The sequence below is a fragment of the Myotis brandtii genome, unplaced genomic scaffold, assembly GCF_000412655.1.
Source record: "Myotis brandtii unplaced genomic scaffold, ASM41265v1 scaffold504, whole genome shotgun sequence".
Classification (NCBI taxonomy): Eukaryota; Metazoa; Chordata; class Mammalia; order Chiroptera; family Vespertilionidae; genus Myotis; species Myotis brandtii.
Genome location: NW_005369217.1, coordinates 3900237 through 3908497, shown reverse-complemented (window position 1 = coordinate 3908497; position 8261 = coordinate 3900237). Strand labels below are relative to the sequence as shown.

Sequence of the window (8261 nt, the reverse complement as noted above, 5' to 3'; positions counted from 1 at the left end):
AAGCACCATTTGCCTTTCCTATAAGATCAACAATGTTCATTTTGCTTGCAAACATTCTTGCCTGACATTGAATAAGCTTGGTTGACACACTTAAGCCACTCTGGCGCTGCTCCATAATCCAAGTCTTAAGCCTCTGCTCCAAGTTTGCCCCTTTTGCTGGTTTTCCTCTTAAGGCCTTCTTCTTTTTTGGCATCTTAAGGAGTTGTTCTTCCTGTTTTCTCCACTGTCTGATCATACACTCAGTGGGAGGAGGTCCAAATTGTCTCTCTGCAGCTCTATTTCCATGCTCTTTTGCATAGCTGATTACATTGTTTGAATTTTGCAGAATAAGATAATCGCTTACCGGTATTTATCTTTTTATTTTTTGACATCTTTATGGGCTCAGAACACTCCAGTCCCTGTTGCATCTGCGTACTCTCCACCTCCACCTCCAATTATGGCATCAGCTGACGTCAGTAACAATAAGGCCCGTGATTGGAGGAAGCCTGTTTGACAAGGTGTGGGCAGCTTCGCATGGGTGCGGCTCCCTCCTTGGCTGACTTCCATGTATAAGACGCCCCTCGATTTTCAGTCTAACAATTTTAGAAAAAATAGCGTCTTATACACGGGAAAACACGGTAACTTTTTAGGAAACAGAAAACTTATCAGAAGACTGTCTGGCAGCATAAGGCAAAATGAGGTTCAAAGTGAACATTTGTCATTTCTTTTGGCCACCCTATAGCTAGAACAGCCTTGTTTGGAAATAACATCCCTCCTTCCAATCTTCATGGATTCTCACCTCCTTCATTAGAAGCTTTAGTCTTATTTCCTAACTCTCTCGCAGCTAAGCATGTGAGACCTAGGCTCAGTCAAAACCTGTGCATCAAAAGCAAGCTACAAAAGGCCGTTCCACTCTGCAGAGAACAGCAGTAGTTAGTTACCTTAGACAGCGAGGTTCTAGTGGAGCATCCTCAACAATTCTTTCTAAAAATACAAAGTCTAAACTAGTTATGAAAATAAAGAAACAGTAAGAGATAATTGTGTGTGTGTGTGTGTGTGTGTGTGTGTGTGTGTGAGAGAGAGAGAGAGAGAGAGAGAGAGAGAGGGGGGGGGGGAGAAGAGGTTAAGAAGCTAAATTATCTCTTTGGGATTAAATGGGGTCAGAGGAGGAGAGCACTAAAGCCAGCTGACCTCTTTATCAAAGACCTTCTACCTAGTTTAAGAGTCATTAAAGAGGGAGCTAATTTCAAATTAGAGGGCTAACTTCCACTAGGCAGCCCAGTGTACTTACTAGGGGGAAAAGTCAGAGATAAGACATCTGAATGTAATCCCAATTCTAATTGTACCAATTTGTTACCCAACCACACAAATTCATTTACATCCCAAGCCTTCTAAAATTTAGTACCTTGAGCATTTCAAAAGTTCTATCTAGACTGAAAAGTGACTGAACATTTTATTGCTGGAATGAGTTAAACCTTACTGCTATATGCTACTTTCTGCTGGAAGGCGCCTTTTTTGTAAATACTTTCTGATCTTGTAATTAACTGTTGAATATTTCATCTTCCTTGTCAAGGGGGAAAATATTACACCTGTATCCCCAGCATATATGTTGATGTACAATTTTTTTCCTTTTGTGCAATACTTAAATTTTTGCTAATGGTTCCCACTTTCCCTCCAAGTTTTTCTTTTCACTTGCTGATTACAGAAAAATAGAAGATCAATTTAAGATTAGCCATACTCCTAGCAACCGAAATCTGGTTAACATTCTAGTATGTTTTTATTTTGTTCTGATAAAAACAAAAGTCCTTAAAAAGTTTAATATATTTACATTTGTTTGTTTGTTTTTACTTTGTCATTGCACTCTGCTTTCCTGGTTGCTTTATAGGCAAATGAATCAATATGCTTTGCAAACCATACAGCAGGAACAGGCACCTCTCCTGGCCTACAAGCTAGTGGCTACACTGCTACAGTTACCATGTAATCTTAGTCCCTTTCCTTGATCACTAGTTATTTCAGGTTCCCAAAGGGGTAATCACAACAAATTTAAGTGCTTAATGCCTGAGGACTCCATAGGAAAGGCCTATGCTTATATTAACAGACAAGACAGATGGAAGCAGAGCAGCTGAAATTTTTGGAGAGGCAAATAAAAACAAGTTACAGTTGTTCCAGATTTGGAATCCAATTGTGCCAATAACATAATTTTGTCCAAAATCCAAGCCACCAAGAAGGAAGAATAAGTTTTTGTCACACTGCATACTGAGATAAATTGGGAAGCAATCAGGTATCAGGGTTTCTGTCTCCTCCAAGATAAGCTTCCTTGAACAAGTCTGCCAAACTGGACAGCTCCAAGAGAGTACCATTCACACCATAATCTGCATGAATCACACCCCCTAAAGTTGTGCAGTGCAAGATCCTAAAATAGTTGGGATTAAAGAATTAAATTTCAGTCTAGCAGCTATAAAAATCAGCTTTTTTATTGTCGAACTCATGGAAAATTGATTACATATGATAATTCTAATAAAATGGAAACATATTACCCCAAATATCCCATTTTCCAACATACTGTTGATAAATGGGCATTCACTGTGCTTTAAAAATCTGTGCTTCATGCCCTACCCAGTTTGGCTCAGTGGATAGAGCATCCACCCACAGACTGAAGGGTCCGGGGTTCAATTCCAGTCAAGGGCATGTACCTCAGTTGCAAGCTTGATCCCTCACACATTAATGTTTCTCTCTCTCTGTCTCGCCCCCTCCTTTCTACTCTCATTCTTAAAAAAAAAATCAATGGAAAAATATCCTCAGGTGAGGATTAACAACAAAAATCTATGCTCCACTTCAGAGGGTTATGTTTAATGTTATCTATTTTGTGGGAATAATACATAAATAAATACAGTTTTCCCATACTGAAAGACATTAATTCTTTTTATATTTATAGTGAAGCAGCATCTTTGCAAAATCAGATATCAAATACGGTTCAGTGTTATGTTAGAACCTATTTATTCTCTACACCAAGCATGTCAAACTCACAGCCCTGCAGCCCACAACAAATATTTTTGCGGCCCAGCCAATATAACAGTATGTAAGAAATGTTTTAATAAAAATTTCGTAACTTAACTTTTACAATATCCTGTTACACATAATTATTAATAATGAACTACAACATTCGCTAATGACTGATTACTATAATCGTGTTGCATTCATTTCCCTTACGCACCTTACACACAGGCGCACCATTTCTCTCCACTACTACTAACAGCGAATATTTTAGCAGCCTATTGCCACATCATTAGTCTTGGACTGACTTGTTTGGTGTGCACAGCAGGAAATATTTCACTTTCGGAGAACAAGAAAAATAGGTTTATTTGCGTTACGCTTATTAAGTTGTGCAGTTATTCAGTGTCTAGTAAGTTAATGTTCAAGAAAAAAATATTAATTTTATTAAAATGTTCTATTATTTTATGTTAACGATTACTCATTTATTTCAGCCCTTTGTATCCAGCATGTCTCTACCTAAATAAACCTACGTTTCTATGAAAATTGAAGCTTTTGTTTTTTTGTGGCCCACATAAACTTAAACCTTGTATATCTGGCCCGTTAGCCTTTGAGTTTGACATGCTTGCTCTACACTCTAAACCTCCCAACTACTGTAGCTGTAGATTAGTATATTAAGCAGATAAAGCAGCAGGGAGGTCAAGTGATGACGTCCAAGCCAGTGTTTGGCTAGAAGTCAAGCCCAGAGATCCTGGCCCCAGATTCTGTGTTCCTACCACATAAAACCACACATACCCCAAATTCTTTTGCTCTTGAGAATTAGGAGACCTAAGCCGTTTAAGCCATAAAACATTATTTTGCCCACAAAGCATTTCTACCATTTTGAAAGCCAACGGTTAGTTAAAAAGTAAGCACCTGACTAAATGCTACTGAACACTAATGAAAAGTAGGGGTGCACCTTCTATAGGAAGACATCCCTTACATACTGTGCTACCCCACTGTCTGTCTCCCCAACAATACTAATTCCTATAGGCCAGTGATGGCGAATCTTTTGAGCTCGGCGTGTCAGCATTTTGAAAAACCCTAACTTATCTCTGGTGCCGTGTCACATAGAGAAATTTTTTTGATATTTGCAACCATAGTAAAACAAAGATTTATATTTTTGATATTTATTTTATATATTTAAATGCCATTTAACAAAGAAAAATCAACCAAAAAAATGAGTTTGTGTGTCACCTCTGACATGCGTGTCATAGGTTCACCATCACTGCTATAGGCCAAGGCCCAGGTCTAATGTTTCCAGCTCCAATGCTGAGCTCTACAGAGTGTCATACATTCCATATCAGTTGAATGAATAGAAACAACTTCAAGAACTTCCAAAAACACTAGGCCCAGGGCTTTACGGAGCCAGACGGTGGCTGTAAATGGCAGGAGTATGTAGGAAAAAGGGACTTTTAAAAATTCCAAACCCAACCTTCACAAACTATTCCATACTTTTGCTCAAAAGCCTTGGCTTTGATATCTTTCCTAAAGGTTGTACACTTAAAGGACCAAAAACTAGGCAGTAGAGATACCAGACTTAAGATTCTTTTGTCCACTAGCAGCTTTGATGATCTATAGCCATTTTCTTCTATTTTAGTAATGATCATTTGCTCAATATTGACTGGTTAGCATATTACAAATTCAGTCCTTTACTAAACTCAAGGTTTTTAGAAGAATTTGAAATGAAACTGCTTAAGAAACCAAATTAACATGAGATTAGAAATTTTAATATTTCACAGACTATCAATGTGGCTTGAAAGTTAAATAATCTTAAGAGATCCAGCTGGGGTATATAACTCAGATTTTTTATTCTTCTCTAATTTCAGAGGATTATTTTGTCCTGTGCTACTGATTCAGAGGAGGAAATGACCCAGACAACTCAGATTTTTAATACAGTATACCTTGGAGATATTGTGAGTTCAGTTTCAGACTGCAGCAATAAAGTGAGTCTCTTAATAAAGCAAGTTGTAATCTTTTTGCTGGGAGGGTCTTGCCTTCAATTTATAAAAAACAACGCAAGTGTTTTGTAAGTGCAATAAAACATGGTATGCCTGTATAACTGAAATAAACACAAATATACATACTGAGGCAGACATATTATGTGATAGAACCCTGTGTACAGTAATACTGGGTCAAATTCATCCACTTCATGTAATGGCCAGAGTCCTGAAACAATACATTTAAATAATATGAATGCTAGACTTTGGGCTTACTAATAATGTGAGCTGGTAAGATATGATGTAAAACTGCACCTAAATAAAAATAAGAGGTTACAAAATCATAAAATAACTGATTTAAATGATGCAAGTAAAAAGAGGTTTTCTTGAGGAAAAGAATTAGGTAACTGGGACACAGTTGTGGAAGACATTTGTTTTTTGTTGTTTTGTTTTGTTTTTAAGAGAGACAGAGAGGAAGGGAGAGGGACAGAGAGAAAGAGAAACCTCAATTGGCCGCCTCCCATATGCACCCAGACGAGGGATTAAACCTGCAAAGCTGGGTACATGCCCAAACTGGGATTCGAATCAGCAACCTTTCAGTGTTCGGGACGACGCTCCAACTGAGCCACACAGGCCAGGGCGGAAGACATTTTTTAATGAGTACTCTTTTGTTGAATTCTGGAACATGTGCAAGTACCACTTACCCAAAAAATTAACAAAAAGTGTTTTTAAATAAAATCATCTAAGGAAGCCCTAGATCAGTTTGGCTCAGTGGATAGAGCCATCAGCCTGTGGACTGAAGGGTCCCGGGTTGCAGGCTTGATCCACAGTAGGGGGCATGTAGGAGGCAGCCAATCAGTGATTCTCATCATTGATGTGTCTATCTCTCTATCCCTCTCTCAAATCAATAAAAATATAAGTATTTTTTAGATCACCTAAGGAAATTGAATAAGCATTTTGAGTATCCTATTTTGAAAGTGACAATGTCTCATTATCATCAAGACAATCCTTAAAACTCAGAAGATAAAAAAAAAACAATGCTATTTAATGTTGTGGAGAAAACTGACTATATATGCATGGCTGTTTGGGACTACAAGCTGACCTAACCTTTAACAATTCCACCTCTTGGAATTTATTCGCAGGAAAAACTGGGTATGGGCTCAACGGTACACCTCCAGAAATAATGATCACATCAAAGCCTATGGGAAAAAGACTGTAAATATAATGTGTAACACCAGAAAAAATATCAAACATCCTTCCAACAGTATAATCTTTTAACTAGTGTTGTGATGGAATAAATGACATTTCTAAATCTTAACTTAAATGGATACACTTGATTATATGTAAATTACACATTATTAAGTTAATTTAAAAGAAAAAAATGTGTAATGTGCATCTAGAGCTTATTGAGGGCAGGCACTGGGTCTTCATTTGGGAAGGCAGGGCTCCTTATTCACCTGAATATTTGTTGGGATTTGAGGGCAGGAGCTATACTGTTTGACCAGGAATTAGAATTTTTTAGCAATAGAGCAATGCAGAAGGAAAGAAATGGGAAGAAAGAGAGGAAAAAATATCAAGAGCTGATAAGGTGGCTTATGGCCATTTATTGCTAAACTCCTAACTTTCAATAAAAATCACTAAACTTGCAAATGCTTGCAATTGGTGGACTTTTAAAAACTTTTATTACTATTTATTTTATGTTGAATTTACTCCCAGGACACATAAGGGCTCAATCCCAGTTGGGGTGTGTGTAGGAGGCAGCCGAACGATGTTTCTCTTTTTCTCTCTCTAAAATCAATGAAACAAACAAATAAAAAAGAACTCCAAGGACTGACACATGGATTAATCCTTAAAACTGAGTTGAATGTTCACATACATGTTTCATTTAATCCTCAGAACCACTTCTGAAAACAGTATCTGGAAATGTGCACCAAATTTTATCAAGTGGCAGAACACAGAATAGAAGCCCACTCTAGAATCAAGGGCTCTTTTCACATATCACAGCTAGAACTTGGAATCTTCAGTATCCAGCAGTGTTTATACCTATGTATTCATGTTAGGTGAATGACCAAGGATTATCACTAAAAAAGGCAGATGAGAGCTAAAAACAGAAAAGGTTTCTTAATTTGTTCTGACAGTATAAGTGTCCTTGGAGCTGATGCAGAGAGAGTCACCAAGGACAGGGGGAAAGGTAAACTCTTGGGGCACCATTTGCCTAAGTTCCTTGGCATTTTCTCTCTCTAATCCTACTTTCTTCTCTAACATCCTAGCTTGAAGGCACATAGTTCTGTCTTGAGATTTGAGAGCTGGCCCAATCAAGTAGGGGAAAGATTCAACTGATTTAGAACAAAGACATTATTTATAATATACACTAAAATTCACTTAAAAAAAAAACACAACAACAGCTGACAGTCAAGCAAGGGAGTGGGGAAAGGGTCCTTCCCCTAAGCTGTATCAAAACAAAAACAAACATTTTTAAAAACCCTAAAAATTTTTAATTCTGCAGGACTGAAGGCAAGTCAAGTACTGCCACATCTCAAAGGTGGGGTCAGGTGATCAGACAGCTTTCTATCTTTAAAACTTCCACACTGGGCCCAGCCGGTGTGGTTCAGTGGTTGAGAGTCAACCTATGAACCAGGAGGTCACGGTTGGAATCCTAATCAGGGCACATGCCCAGAGTTGGGGGCTCGACTCCCTACTGGGGGTGTGCAGGAGGAGGCAGCCAATAAATGATTCTCATTAATGTTTCTTTCTCTCTCTCTCTCTCTCTCTCTCTCCCTTCCTTTCTCTCTGGAATCAATAAAAATATATATATTTTTAAAACCCTCCACACTGGGAAATTTATATCTGTGCCAGATGTAATGTAATTTTTTCTCACGATTCTGGGGGTGGTACTCTGCAAATCACATTTCTGCTTTGCCATGGACTTCCCATTAAACTATTTGTTCTGACAGTATAAGTGTCCTTGGAGCTGATGCTAAAGGGAAGCTGCAAGAGGGGACTTGCATCTTCAGGGTTTCTTGGGCCCATGAGATGCCTGTGTGCATCACCCAACATCCCTGTAGCACATTCATCCAAAGTACGGTTTATCGCACACTGAGAGACACAGCTTAAATTAATCATCACCGCACCCCCTAGAACAGTGGTTCTCAACCTGTGGGTCACGACCCCTTTGGTGGTCGAACGACCCTTTCACAGAGGTCGCCTAAGACCATCCTGCATATCAGATATTTACATTACGATCCATAACAGTAGCAACATTACAGTTATGAAGTAGCAACGAAAATAATTTTATGGTTGGGTCACAACATG

At 38.4% G+C, this 8261-nt stretch overlaps 1 protein-coding gene across 1 annotated transcript in view; it reads right to left on the bottom strand.

Moving 5' to 3' along the window:
• Positions 1-8261, bottom strand: part of UBE2N (ubiquitin-conjugating enzyme E2N) — a 21795-nt gene that overhangs the window by 11967 nt on the left and 1567 nt on the right. The gene's annotated exons all lie outside the window — the stretch shown is intronic.